This window comes from Aethalodelphis obliquidens, unplaced genomic scaffold (genome assembly GCF_003676395.1).
Source record: "Aethalodelphis obliquidens isolate GAN/ISIS:26980383/991018 unplaced genomic scaffold, ASM367639v1 scaffold1, whole genome shotgun sequence".
NCBI lineage: Eukaryota > Metazoa > Chordata > Mammalia > Artiodactyla > Delphinidae > Aethalodelphis > Aethalodelphis obliquidens.
The window spans coordinates 25,640,243-25,656,800 of NW_020837945.1; positions in this window are offsets into that span (position 1 = coordinate 25,640,243).

A 16,558-nucleotide genomic window follows, 5' to 3' on the forward strand; every position below is an offset into this window, starting at 1 on the left:
TGAACCTGCAGCATGTGAAAAGGAGATCCCAAACACAGTTAGTTAAGCAAAATGAGAAGACAGAGAAAAACACAGCAGATGAAGGAGCAAAGTAAAAACCCACCAGACCAAACAAATGAAGAGGAAATAGGCAGTCTACCTGAAAAAGAATTCAGAGTAATGATAGTAAAGATGATACAAAATTTTGGAAATATACTGGAGGAGACACAAGAAACATTTAACAAGGACCTAGAAGAACTAAAGAGCAAACAAACAATGATTAACAACACAATAAATGAAATTAAAAATTCTCTAGAAGGAATCAATAGCAGAATAACTGAGGCAAAAGAACAGATAAGTGACCTGGAACATAAAATAGTGGAAATAACTACCACAGAGCAGAATAAAGAAAAAAGAATGAAAACAATTGAGGACAGTATCAGTGACCACTGGGACAATATTAAACACACCAACATTCAAATTATAGGGGTCCCAGAAGAAGAAGAGAAAAAGAAAGGGACTGAGAAAATATTTGAAGCGATTATAATTGAAAACTTTCCTAATATGGGAAAGGAAATAGTCAATCAAGTCCAGGAAGTGCAGAGTCCCATACAGGATAAATCCAAGGAGAAAAATGCCAAGACACATTTAGTCAAACTATCAAAAATTAAATACAAAGAAAAACATTAAAAGCAGCAAGGGAAAAGCAACAAATAATGTACAAAAGAATCCCCATAAGGTTAACAGCTGATCTTTCAGCATAAACTATACAAGCCAGAAGGGAGTGGCAGGATATATTTAAATTGATGAAAGGAAGAAACCTACAGCCAAGATTACTCTACCCAGCAAGGATCTCACTCAGATTCAACAGAAAAATTAAAACCTTTATAGACAAGCAAAAGCTAAGAGAATTCAGCACCACCAAACCAGCTTTGCAACAAAAGCTAAAGGAACTTCTCTTGGCAGGAAACATAAGAGAAGGAAAAGACCTACAGTAACAAACCCAAAACAATTAAGAAAATGGTAATAGAAACATACATATCTATAATTACCTTAAATGAAAATGTAAATGGATTAAAAGCTCCAACTAAAAGACATAGACTGGCTGAATGGATAAAAAAAACAAGTTGTGTATATATGCTGTCTACAAGAGACCCACTTCACACCTAGGGACACATACAAACTGAAAATGAGGGGATGGAAAAAGATATTCCATGCAAATGGAAATCAAAAACAAGCTGGTGTGGCAATTCTCATATCAAACAAAATAGACTTTAAAATAAAGACTATTACAAGAGACAAAGAAGGACACTACATAATGATCAAGGGATCAAACCGAGAAGAAGATATAACAATTGTAAATATTCATTCACCCAACATAGGAGCACCTCAATACATAAGGCAAATGCTAACAGCCATAAAAGGGGAAATCATAGTAGGGGACTTTAACACCCCACTTTCACCAATGCACAGATCATCCAAAATGAAAATAAATAAGGAAACACAAGCTTTAAATGATACATTAAACATGATGGACTTAATTGATATTTATAGGAAAGTCCATCCAAAACCATCAGAATACATTTTCTTCTCAAGTGCTCATGAAACATTCTCAAGGATAGATCATATCTTGGGTCACAAATCAAGCCTTCGTAAATTTAAGAAAATTGAAATTGTATCAAGTATCTTTTCTGACCACAACACTATGAGACTAGATATCAATTATCTAGTTACAGTTATCAATTACAGGAAAAATATCTGTAAAAAATACAAACACATGGAGGCTAAACAATACACTACTAAATAAACAAGAGATCACTGCAGAAATCAAAGAGGAAATCAAAATACCTAGAAAAAAGTGACAATGAAAACACGAGGACCCAAAGTTAATGGGATGTAGCAAAAGCAGTTATAAGAAGGAAGTTTATAGCAATACAATCTTACCTCAAGAAACAAGAAAAATCTCAAATAAACAACCTAACCTTACACCTAAAGCAACTAGAGAAAGAACAACAACAACAACAAAAAAAAAACCCAAAGTTAGCAGAAGGAAAGAAATCATAAAGATCAGATCAGAGATCAATGAAAAAGAAATGAAGGAAACTATAGAAAAGATCAATAAAACTAAAAGCTGGTTCTTTGAGAAGATAAACAAAATTGATAAACCATTAGACAGACTCAGTAAGAAAAAAAGGGAGAAGACTCAAATCAACAGAGTTAGAAATGAAAAAGGAGAAGTAACAACTGACACTACAGAAATACAAAGGATCATGAGAAATTACTACAAGCAGCTATATGCCAATAAAATGGACAACCGAGAAGAAATGGACAAATTCTTAGAAAAGCACAACCTTCTGAGACTGAACCAGGAAGAAATAGAAAATATAAACCAACCAATCACAAGCACTGAAATTGAAACTGTGATTAAAAATATTCCAACAAACAAAAGCCCAGGACCAGATGGCTTCACAGGCGAATTCTATCAAACATTTAAAGAAGAGCTAACACCTATCCTTCTCATACTCTTCCAAAATATAGCAGAGGGAGGAAAACTCCCAAACTCATTCTACGAGGCCACCATCACCCTGATAGCAAAATCAGACAAAGATGTCACAAAAAATGGAAACTACAGACCAATATCACTGATGAACACAGATGCAAAAATCCTCAACAAAATACTAGCAAACAGAATCCAACAGCACATTAAAAGGATCATAACACCATGATCAAGTGGGGTTTATCCCAGGAATGCAAGATTTCTTCAATATACACATATCAATCAACGTGATACACTATATTAACAAATTGAAGGAGAAAAACCATATGATAATCTCAATATATGCAGAAAAAGCTTTTGACAATATTCAACAACTATTTATGATAAAAACTCTCCAGAAAATAGGCATAGAGGGAACGCACCTCAACATAATAAAGGCCATATATGACAAGCACACAGCTAACATAGTTATCAATGGTGAAAAACTGAAACCATTTCCACTAAGATCAGGAAGAAGACAAAGTTGCCCACTCTTACCACTATTATTCAACATAGTTTTGGAAGTTTTAGCCACAGCAATCAGAGAAAAAAAAGAAATAAAAGGAACACAACTTGGAAATGAAGAAGTAAAACTGTCACTGTTTGCAGATGACATGATACTATATAGAGAGAATCCTAAAGATGCTACCAGAAAACTATGAGAGCTAATCAATGAATTTGGTAAAGTAGCAGGATGCAAAATTAATGCACAGCAATCTCTTGCATTCCTATACACTAATGATGAAAAATCTGAAAGAGAAATTAAGGAAACACTCCCATTTACCATTGCCACAAAAAGAATAAAATACCTAGGAATAAACTTACCTAAGGAGACAAAAGACCTGTATGTAGAAAATTATAAGACACTGATGAAAGATATCAAAGATGATACCAACAGATGGAGAGATATACCATGTTCTTGGATGGGAAAAATCAACATTGTGAAAATGACTCTACTACCCAAAGCAACCTACAGATTCAATGCAATTCCTATCAAACTACCAATGGCAGTTTTCACAAAACTAGATCAAAAACTTTCACAATTTGTATGGAAACACAAAAGACTCTGCATAGCCAAAGCAATCTTGAGAAAGAAAATTGGAACTGGAGGAATCAGGCTCCCTGACTTCAGACTATACTACAAAGCTACAGTAATCAAGACAGTATGGTGCTGGAACAAAAACAGAAAGATAGATCAATGGAACAGGATAGAAAAGCCAGAGATAAACCCATGCACACATCGTCACCTTATCTTTTGATAAAGGAGGGAAGAATATACAATGGAGAAAAGACAGCCTCTTCAGTAAGTGGTGCTGGGAAAGCTGGACAGCTATATGTGAAAGAATGAAATTAGAACACTCCCTAACACCATACACAAAAATTAACTCAAAATGGATTAAAGACCTAAATGTAAGGCCAGACACTATAAAACTCTTAGAGGAAAACATAGGGAGAACACCCTATGACATAAATCACAGCAAGATCCTTTTTGACCCACCTTCTAGAGAAATGGAAATAAAAACGAAAATAAACAAATGGGACCTAATGAAACTTAAAATCTTTTGCACAGGAAAGGAAACCATAAACAAGACAAAAAGACAACCCTCATAATGGGAGAATATTTGCAAATGAAGCAACTGACAAAGGATTAATCTCCAAAATATACAAGCAGCTCAATATCAAAAAAACAAACAACTGAATCCAAAATGGGCAGAAGACCTAGACACTTCTCCAAAGAAGATATACTGATTGCCAGCAAACACATGAAAGGATGCTCAACATCACTAATCATTAGAGAAATGCAAATCAAAACTACAATGATGTATCACCTCACACCAGTCAGAATGGCCATCATCAAAAAAATCTACAAGCAATAAATGCTGGAGAGGGTGTGGAGAAAAGGGAACTCTCTTGAACTGTTGGTGGGGATGTCAATTGATACAGCCACTATGGAGAACAGTATGGAGGTTAACTAAAAATAGAACTACCATATGACCCAGCAATCTCACTACTGGGTATATACCCTGAGAAAACCATAATGTACCACAATGTTCACTGCAGCACTATTTACAATAGCCAGGACATGGTAGCAACCTAAGTGTCCATCAACAGATGAATGGATAAAGAAGATGTGGCCCATATATACAATGGAATATTACTCAGCTATAAAAAGAAGAGAAATTTAGTTATTTGTAGTGAGGTGGATGGACCTAGAGTCTGTCATACAGAGTAAAGTAAGTCAGAAAGAGAAAAACAAATACTGTATGCTAACACATATATATGGAATCTAAAAAAAAAAAAAAGGGTTCTGAAGAACCTAGTGGAAGGACAGGAATAAAGATGCAGACACAGAGAATGGATGCAGAGAAGGGGAAGGGTAAGCTGGGACAAAGTGAGAGAGTGGCATGGACATACACACTACCAAATATAAAATAGATAGCTAGTGGGAAGCAGCTGCATAGCACAGGGAGATTAGCTCAGTGCTTTGTGACCACCTAGAGGGGTGGGATAGGGAGGGTGGGAGGGAGATGCAAGAAGGAGGAGGTATGGGGATATATGTATATGTATAGCTGATTCATTTTGTTTTACAGCAGAAACTAACACAACATTGTAAAGCAATTATACTCCAATAAAGATGTTAAAAAAAAAAAAAAGCAGATATGGGGGAAAAAAAAAAAAAAAAGGAGCTGTAGTTACATTCCCAAATAGGGTGTTGAGGGCTGAACTAAAACAGATATGGGCAATGGGAGTTACAAGTGGAAAAAAAAATAATTATTCAAGAAAAACCCACAGGTCTTTAATAACTTATTACTGAGTAGGGGACAAAGGTTCAAATAAGGACTGTAATTTTACTACTTTTGAATAACAAATAATGAAGTTGTGTACCTAACTGAGAAACACAGAAAGAGAACATAATCAAGGTAAAGAAAAAAGGTTCTGTTTTGGACATATCCTCCAAGTTGCCACAATTAGAGTTTAAAGAGAGAGAGAGAGTTTTAGAGGTCACTGGGGTACAAATGGTAGTTGAAGGTCACATTTCTTGGGGTGGGAGATAGTTCTCCATGGATCTTTTTCATTTTTGCATATCTTGGAGCAGATGCACTGATGGCCTTTGTTCTGGACTATATTTTCAAGGATGTTTGTGTGGTTAATAACCTTAGATATAGTTAGTGTCTCCCTCTAGAGCACAGGGAGGTTTAGTTCCTGTCCAGCATAGGAAAGATAATGTCTTCCTGCAGGGTAAAGATCAGGCAGACTTAACAGCCCATTACACAGTATTTGGTTTCTCTAAGCTCAGGATTCCTTCTATAATGCAACCCACAAAGTGACCTTCTTTGTGTCCCTCTGTGGGAATTAGACCTCAGAGAATAGTGCAAATGCTGATTCTCTAGCCACTACTAGTGTTGTGAGTAAAAAGATTCCTTGTCTCTGACCCAAGAGTTGCATGACACTGTGGCAGGTTAACTTGCAAGTAAAGTAAAACCTCAGACCCTTCACAGTTATTTACATCTGGAAAACCTCAACATTTAAGGGTTAAAAATGAAAGATATTGCCTCATCATATTGAAAAGGGCTAGCCAACTAGGCAGAAAGATACAGAGCTTTCTTTCCAGAGAGAAGAGAATTTTCAAGAAGGAAATTTTCAACAATGCAGAGATGTCAAGTAAGAAGAGGACTTCAAAAGGTCAGTTCAATTTGGTAACATCAACAAGAACACTTTCAAGGTGAGATAGAGTTCAAGAATAGTATTCAGTGGATGGAGGGTAAAATTTAGGGAAGGATAGAGTGAGAGTAGATTGAAACATCTATTTAAAGAAGTTTGGTCTCAAACATAAATCGTACCAATGTTTTCATAGGTCAGTCTCCCAAAGAAATAGAAATAAAAACAAAAATAAACAAATGGGACCTAATCAAATGTATAAGCTTTTGCACAGCAAAGGAAACCATAAACAAAATGAAAAGAAACAAAACAACCTACAGAACTGGGAGAAAATATTTACAAATTATGCAACCAACAAGGGCTTAATTTCCAAAATATACAAACAGCTCATAAAACCCAATAACAAAAAACAAACAACCCATTCAAAAACTGGGCAGAAGACTTAAATAGACATTTCTCCAAAGAAGACATATAGATGGCCAAGATGTACATGAAAAGATGCTCAACAACACTAATTATTAGAGAAATGCAAATCAAAACTACAAGGAGTTATCACCTCACACCAGTCAGAATGGCCATCATTAAAAAGTCTACAAATAACAAATGCTAGAGATGTTGTGGAGAAAAGGGAACCCTCTTACACTGTTGGTGGGAGTGTAAATTGATGCAGCCATTATGGAAAACAGTATGGAGGTTTCTCTGAAAACTAAAAATAGAGTTGCCATATGATCCAGAAATCCCACTCTTGGGCATATAGCCAGACAAAACTATAACTCAAAAAGATACATGCACCCCTATGTTCATAGCAGCACTATTTACAATAGCCAAGGCATGGAAACAACCTAAACGTCCATCGACAGATAAATGGATAAATGGATAAAAAGATGTGGAATACTACTCAGTCATAAAAAAAGAATGAAATAATGCTATTTGCAGCAACATGTATGCAACTAAAGATTATCATACTAAGTGAATTAAGTCAGAAAGAGAAGGACAAATACCATATGATATCACTTATACGTGGAATCTAAATACAACACAAATATCTATGGAACAGAAACAGACTCACAGACATAGAGAACAGACTTGTGGTTGCCAAGGGGGTGGGCGGGGGGGTGGCAGAAGGAAGTATTGGGAGTTTGGGATTAACAGATGCAAACTGGTATAAATACTATGGATAAACAATAAGGTCCTACTGAATAGCACAGGGAATTCAATACCCTGTGATAAACCATAATGGAAAAGAATATGTAAAAGAATATACATGTATAACTAAGTCACTTTGCTGTACAGCAGAAATTAACACAACATTGTAAATCAACTATACTTCAATAAAATTTTTAAAAAATAAAATAAATAAAATAAAATAAGAAGTTTGGTCTCAAATAAAATTTTGGCCTTGAAGAGAAGTAAACATTTAGGGCTGTAGTTTGATGAGAGGGCAAAATTAATAAAAAGAATTTTTTGCGTGTATTATTTTATTTTTTAATGAGAGAAAAAAAGAAAAGAAAAGAAAATACCCAGTACTTAGATGACAAGAGAAAAACTGAAGATTGGGAGGAAGGAGAAATGAAACAGAGCAAGAATTAAAATTAAGTGAATGCTAAAATGAAAAAAAAAATTTAACCTGCTCAACAACTCTTTAGGGATGAAGAAAGAGTCCATCACAAATGAACTTTCTGACTAGTCTGTTGGCTGAGAATATAGCAGGTCATACAAAAGAGAAGCAGAAAATTACTTGGAATAGCAATGTTTAGAGAACCTTATTGGAGAGAACACATGAAAACAAATGACGTTTTATGATTCAGAAATCCACATTTCTCAAGTATGAAGGAAAAAGAAGCCAAATCAAGCATGTGTTGTTTTTCTAGGGCTGTTGGGTAGGTGGCTTAAACAACAGAAATGTATTGTTTCATAGTTCTGGAGGCTTTAAGTCCTAGATCAAGGTGCAGGCAGGGTGGTTCTTTCTGAGAGCTGTTAAGGGAGAATCTGTTTAATGTCTCTCCCTCAGCTTCTGGTACTTAGCTGGCAATCTTTGACATTCCTTCACTTGTAGAATCATCATCCTGATCTCTTTATCTATACACGGTGTTCTCCCTATGTGCACGTCTGTATCCAAATTTCCCCTTTATATAACGATATGGTTCATATTGTATTAAGGTCCATCCTAATGACCTCATCCTAACTTGACTACATCTACAAAGTCCCTATTTTCCAAAAATGTCACATTTTGAAGTACTGGGGGTTAGGATTTCAACTTTTTTTTTATCTTTTAGGCCCATAACAAAGTTTATACTCATCTTTCAAAGAGAAGTCTTCTCCCACTAACTCAAATAGCTCTCTACAATTTTTAAAATTTTTACCAGCATGTGTTGAGGTGAGTGTGTATGAGAAGTCCCTCATACTGTCTGGCATGAAACATGGCTCACTAAGTATCTTCTATGCCTCTGTATTTGTTTACTAGGGAAGCCATAATGAATAACCTCAGATTGGGTGACTTAAACAGTTGAAATTTATTTTCTTACAGTTATGAAGGCCAGAAGTCCAAGATCAAGGTGTCAGCAGATGTGGTTACTCCTGCGGCCTCTCCCTGGCTGGCAGATGGCCACCCTTTGGCTGCCTCTTCACATAGTCATCCTTCTGTGTATGCACTGCCCTGGTATCTGTATGTCCAAATTTCCTCTTCTTTTAAGGACACAAATCAGATTGGATTAGGGCTCACCCTAACGTTCTTATTTTAATTACCTCTTTAAAGACCCTACATCTAAATAAAGTTTCATTCTGCGACATTGGGGGTTATGGCTTCAACTTATAGCTTCTGAGGAGACATAATTCAGCCTGTAAGAGCCCCCTAAGTTATACTTCCCAGACAAATGCGGTAATAAGAATTCATGCATATTTCTCTTTGGGTAATGACAGAGACTTCCTTCTCCCTACATGACTTTCTCTATCCCCATTCTAAGGTCCACCTAGTTGTTACGAGATCTCTTACTCGTGGAGAAAGTGCAATGGGCTCTCTTACCAGTTACCAGTCCCTAGAGAGGGTCATTCAAACCTACAGCATCGTATGAGAAAAAACAATACAGAAATAAAACATTCAAATGTGAATTAAACAATAGTCAGACTTTCCCTTATTGTGGTTTAAAAGTTAAATACAAAACTATGTAACTAAGAGAAAGAAAATTGCTAGAGTCCCTCTTAGAATTGAACAATTTCTGGCCTGAAAGTCTTAGTTTACTGGAAAAGAAATGTTGCATATTTATGAAATAAGATTGAAAATCCAGTACATAATTTCCTAGCTTTTTACTAACCTGAAATAAAATATATAACCTTATATTTCATAGAAAATGTAATTTAGTAGCATAAATCATGAGTTGAGGGCATGAAAAAAGAAATTACAAGTTTCCAAGTTAACTTAACTCTAACCCAGTTTTAGAGTCAGCAATCAATACCAAAATCTTCCATAACCTCCCTAACAAAATTTGCTGTAGATTTGTACATTGGATAATCATTGAAATGTAACAAATATTTGCCTTTCAAATTTTCTGATGAAGTAGGTAAATTGGATTAGGTTGCTTATGTTAAATAGCAATACATCATTATCAACTGTGAGCTTCCTCCTTCTCAAATGTGCCATCACAGCATTCATGTTAAAAAAATTTTAATGCATTTCTTAATACTCTCAAATATTCAAAACTTCACTTGAGCTTTTCTTGCCAAGAAAAAAGTGCCTTAGCGTCTCATATTCTAACAAATTTGTCTCCAATATTTCATTCAGTGAGTACCTCTGAATGATAAATGATCACTGGCTCTGCTAAAACACTGATGTTTTCCTCCTAAACTTCTTAAAATTTTTAATGTAATGTCTGTCTGCCTGGTTCTTTACTCAGGCTTCATCAGCAACTTGATTGTAGTCTCAAGGAGTGCAATGCTTTGGTTAAAATTCTTCACTTCTTACTAAATAACACCATACTTGTCACCTTATCAGGAAAGAAATAACACTACTGACACAAAATTTCAAGCTCCAAATACTTACGGCATTCTCAATTCTCAAATATCCTTGAGAGGACTATGTGCCTTAGTATTAATGAAAGCAGTCCAAGTCTTTTGTGCATTCATTTATTCATTAAATTTACTCATTTATCATGCAATTTTTTAGAATGTGCTCTGAGCCAAGTATTTTATTAGAGCTTAAAGATACAAAGATAAAAGAGAAGGTCTATGCCCCCAGGTGGTTTACAGTGCCTTATAATGCGTATTCCAATGCAGGACTGACAATTGTGGATTGAATCAGAAAGCAGGCATGATTGACTGCAAAGAGAAGCTGGGTGTGTGTGCATGTGTGCCCTTGTATTCAAAGAGCAAGACGTGGTAAGATAACCATGATATTATTAGTGGGTACAAGCATAAGTCTTTTCCATGAAGCCTACTCATAAAACCTGTCCTTCAGTTGTAGTAGTAACCACCATTTTCAAGAGCATGAGCTGTATTTGATTCACAAATGACCTCATCCACCCAACACACAATGGGATAATTGCTCATGCCATATATACAGATCATTTGAAGCCACGATTCCATTTGTGCTAATAGCAATATTCTTGTTTATTCTACTCTCACTTAATTTACTTAACTATAAACAACTACTGAAATATTAATGAGGCAGACACTCATTACACACGTTTAATTTAGATCCATTATTATTAATTTTATCAAAAACTATCAAATACCTAGTTTGTGTCAGGCATTGTATTAGGCACTGGGAATAAATTAATAAGTAAAAACTGACAGAGGCCCAGCATCCTTGGAGCTCTCATAGAGAGATGGGAATTATTTAAGTATAACACAATTTAAAATAAATTATAATTGTGATAAGTGCCGACAAGGGCACTTAGAGGAATCTCTGACCCAGGGCAGGAGGCCAATGAAGGATTCTTAGAAAAAGTGAAGACTGATCTACAGTCTCAGGGAAGAGCAGTAATATGAGGTGAAGGAGAGCTTGAGTGTAAGAGACGGAGATGATCTTGGAAGAGGGAATGATCCTTAATGAGAAGCAGCCAATCACACTGAGGAATAGAGTAGATGGAGAATAGAAAGTAGGGCTGAGAAATGTGAAAAAAAAAAAAAAAAAAGAGATGCACAGGAGGAGGATGGATGCCAGGCTATGCTTGGACCTGGATACCATGTTCAAAATTTTGGTCTTTATCCTAAGAGCAACGGGAATCCATTAATGTATTTTTTTTGAACTAGTTATTTTATTGAGGTATGATTGGAATAAAAAACAATCTGTACAATTTAATGTATGAAACTTGATGAGTTTAGAGATAACTATATATCCATGAAACCATCATCATAATCAATACCATAAATATATCTATCATGTCGAAAAGTTTCCTCCTGACCTCTTTATTTATGGGTTTTTTTTGTGATAGGAACACAAGATCTACCTCTTAGCAAGATTTTAAGCATAAGACATAGTATCATTGGGGCTTCCCTGGTGGTGCAGTGGTTAAGAGTCCACTTGCCAATGCAGGGGACATGGGTTCTATCCCTGGTCCAGGAAGATCCCACATGCAGCAGAGCAACTAAGCCTGAGAGCCACAACTACTGAACCCCATGCTCCACAAGAGAAGCCACCGCACCAAGAAGCCCACACACTGCAACGAAGAGTAGCCCCCACTCGCTGCAACTAAAGAAAGCCCACACACGAAGACCCAATGCAGCCAAAAATAAATAAATAAATAATTTTTTTTTAAAGACATAGTATTGTTAACTATGAGAACTATACTGTACAATGAATCTCTAGGACTTACTCATCTTGCATAACTGAAACTTTGTACCCTTTGACCACGTTTCCCCTGCCCCTCAGACCCTGGCAACTACTATTCTATTCTCTGCTTCATGAGTTTGACTATTTTAGATTCCTCATGTAAGTGCAATCATGTAGTATTTGTCCTTCTGTGGCTAGCTTATTTCATTTAGCATAATGTCCTCCAGGATCATCTATATTGTCACAACAGCAGGATTTCCAGAAATGACCGCTCGTTCAAGTGTTTTTTAAAATAATATCCTTTACATAATTCCTTGATCATATAAAAAAGAATTCTTTCAATGTTTACAAATGGGAAATCTCCTGAATATATTTTAATTCATTCATGTTTAACCAACCAAAATCTAAAATTTGTCATAAAATTTTAATTTGCTTGAAAATAGTGTGGTTACTGTTCTTTGTTTCTCAGACAGTAGGAACCTGGGTGAGATTCTTGCAAACACACCTATTTTTACCCCAAGGGCACATGATAGATTCTCTCTTATTTTTTGCAGAGAAAAATCTGTATACAAATAGGGACAGTCTATTTTAAATTAATTAATGTCATGCTGTTTGTCTTCAATATATCTTCAGTAAATAGACGGAAGGAAAGTGTGGCAATAAAGTGTGGCAGTATGCTTACTGAATCTTAATTACAAAGTTTGTTCTCCCACTGAAACATCCTTCCAGCACGTTCAGTCATTTTCTCTGCACTCCTCTCTGAACTCTGAATCCACCAGCAGATCCTCTACATTGATTTTGTTACTTTGCTCCTCAAGGATTCATGAATGGTAAATGCAGCTGGATTGTCAGCAAATGTCTAATCTGGAAAACATCTCTATCATTTCTCGTAAACTTTTTTGGATCCACATTAATTTCAACTTCAATTCTTTTAAGTGATGCTTCAGTTCAGCCATGATTTTTTGGAACTTTCACCAAACCCACCATATCCTGTTGTTTTTGTCACTCTTCCTTTTTTTAGTTTTTCTGAAATTGTAATTCCATATATCATAAGGTAGTTTTGTTTTTCTCAAAATTAGAAGAAATGATAGTATTCTATAGGGGTTACTTTGTTTCTTTTTATTTATTTTTTTCTTGATCTGGAGGAGGGTTTTCCTTTTAGAGTATCCTTTTTCTGCATCAAAATTAACATGCGAACCCCCAAATTCAGATCAGGGTGTGGGCTGCTGCTTGTTAATTTCTAACATTTAAACTTTGTGCTACAGTTTCCCCCTGCTATTCAAAAGTAGAGCTTTCCTACAAAACTTTTCATAAGCCGAAATGGAGGAAAAGGAAGAAACAATTACCTTAGGACACATTTTGCTAATGTATGCACAAAAAAGATAAAGCACAAATGCTCACAGGCACTGTTCAAAGCTATGGTGGCTTGATGCTGAGATGCTGAGTGTAGTTCCCAGGGAAGCAGCTTGATGGCGCCACTCTTGCTGCTCAGGATGTGCACTGCCTTTATAATGGCTTGTTGCAAAACAAATGCTGAATATTATTTTCACTTTTCTCCTTTTTTCGTAAAAGGAAAAATCCTCTTAAGTTTTCTTTCAGTTAGTGAAAAGAAGTACTAATGTAGGTCTTTCATAAAAGCAAAGTGGCATAAAGCAAACTTTCGAAAAGCATGGCATACCTGTGTTTGGTAGGTGTTCTTTGTCATTGAACTCCTACTCTATCACTTTTATGGTCTGGTGAGTCTTCATTTTTTTAATATTCTTCCTCTTTTTCCTGTTGCTCCAATGCCAACTTCACTTCCTTTGTCTTCTATCAACACTCAGTCCAGGGATTATGTCAATACAAACAACACATTATTACATGGCATGTTGTTTCATGAGTCTATAATCTATGACATCTTTTAATCATTATTTTCTGCTAAACACAGTATTTTCATCATTTTCATTGTTTCAGATATCTGACTTGTATAAACACTGAGAAGCAATAAAACAGAATCACCTTTATCCTGAGTCTTGACAAGTTTTGACATAATTAGCATAGTTCAGTGTCCCATTCAAAATTGACCTCTTTTAGGTGTTTATGTATTCACTGATGCCTACTCTGCATTCATTTCCATAATTATTATCATTGCTGCCCCCAACACAGTTGTGGAAAGTCTTTTGTTCGTGCTCCCTCTGTTTTTATCCCATTCACTTCCACACTGCTGTAGTTTGAGCTAAAGATCTCATTATAATTTCAAGACCCATATATGGCAGCTTTAACATAATTTTGCTATCTTGAGAGCTTGACTGTCTTTAAGAAACTAATTATAAAGCCTACTCTACTGACACTGACAATGACTAACCCACTGAAAAATATTTCATCCATTTCTTTTCTGTCACCTATTATTCATTTAGCCTCTTCATCTAAACCCAACAATGCTGCTTTGTTTACTTCTCTATGAAGCATAAACTTGAATTGTTTTCTTTCTTACATTATGACTTACATGTATTTGTACTGTTAGTATTTCCTGTGAATTTCCATTGAAATAATTACCATCAGAATCCTTATGAATTTTCTTTAGTATGAAACTCATTTATGGAAGGTGTTTACTATTGTATTTTATCACTTGACACTGGAGTAGATAAACTATGATCTGCCTTCACCTATTTACCCTTCAGGTGAGTCTCAGGAGCCCAGACACAGCCAAACAATGTGACTCTGTTTCAGGGTTTCTCTATTAACAAATAGTTTAGTCAACTTCAGTAATGAACCCACTGTCCTGCTTTCTCTTTTTGGTTGAAGGGGTAAGATTTGCTATTGCATATTCTGTGCTTGAGCAGTACTTGGATCTTCAGACTGGCCTTCCTTCCTGCTTTGGGTTAATCTATATTCATACTCATGGTGATTCAACCAGCATTAGAATCCTTCTGTGAGGTGAACTCGGTTGCCACATCTTGGTCTATGGACTGCCATGGTGATCTGATGGCAGGTGATCTGATCTCTAGGCTCCTGGTTTCCTGGAATGTCACAGACACTCTATTAAAGTATTTGAATACTTTTAAATTTTAAAACTGTCACCTTGGTTACAGAAGACAGAACTGGTTGAAAGGTGACAAGAATGGACACAAAGAGATCAGTTAGGAGACTGCCACATCAAAGAAATAATGGAGCTTTGAAAAGGCCATATTTGAAATGGGAGAGGAGAAATGTGGACAGATTTAAGAAACATTAAGAATGTAAAAGATAATGGAATGATGGAATGATGAATGGAATATGGGGCACAGAGAAGAGAGAAGTGTCAAGAATTATTCCTGGGGTTCAAACTCAGGTTATAAGATAGAGAGTGTCGGCCACTGAAAGAGACTATTGGGAAAAGACTAGGTTTGCAAGTTGGGAGTGAACAACAAAGTGTAAGATCATGAGTTTGAGTTTTTGAGTAATTGAAGGGAACTTTAGAGGATATAAATGAAAAGCTGACATCTGAATAAAGGTTCTGGGGATAACTTGAGATTATCAGATGTATCCATGTGCTCATGCTTTCATAACAAAATACCACAGGCACAGATTGAGTGCTTAAACAAGAGACATTTATTTTCTCACTGTTACAGCAGCTAGAAGTCCATGATCAACGTTCTTGCAAATTTGGTTTCTGGTGAGAGCCTTCTTCCTGGCTTATAGACAGCCTCCATCCTACTGTGTACTCATGTAGGTTTTCCTCTGCACACCAGGAGATAGAAAAACAGAAAGAGAGAGAGACAGAGCTCTTTGGTGTCTGTTCTTATAAGAACACTAATCCTACCTGGATCAGGGGCCCACCCTTATGACTTCATTTAACCTTAATTACTTCCTTAGAGGCCTCATCTCCAAATATGGTCACACTGGGGGTTAGAACTTCAACAAAAGAATTTACAGGACACAAATATTCAGTCCATAACACCAGGCCAAAGATGGTGACTGAAGCAAGGAGAATTGATAAGACTACCTTGGGAGAGTATAAAACAAGGAAGAAAATTAAACTAACACTTTATACATTGAGAAATGATAAACTAATGAATGGTCATGGGAGGGTTATCTTGCAAAAGAAGCAAAGAATAAGCTATAATAACAGATGAAATGAAAAACATAAGTCTGGAATCAAGGGAAGAGAATGTTAGGTGCTCACAAAAGTCCAAGAAAGGGTATAACCAAAAAATATCCTTTTTTTTTTTTTTTTTTTTTGCCGTATACGGGCCTCTCATTGTTGTGGCCTCTCCCGTTATGGAGCACAGGCTCCGGATGCTCAGGCTCAGTGGCCATGGCTCACAGGCCCAGCTGCTCCACGGCATGTGGGATCTTCCCAGACCGGGGCACGAACCCACGTCCCTTGCATTGGCAGGCGCCACTGCGCCACCAGGGAAGCCCTCCATTTTTAATTTAGTGACACAGAAGTGACCTTAGCTAGCTAGAGATATTTCAGAAAAGAGGTAGGGCTGAGAGATGTACTACAGTGGGTCTAGAATAGAGGAAAAAAAGGAGACGTTGCCTGTGAAAGAGAGGCGAGATACAGAGGAAGGCTTTGACAGTTAGGTATGATTTTATTTTTTTTAATGGAGGAAAGTTAAATATATTTTTTACATGATGGGGTAGGCAGAGCA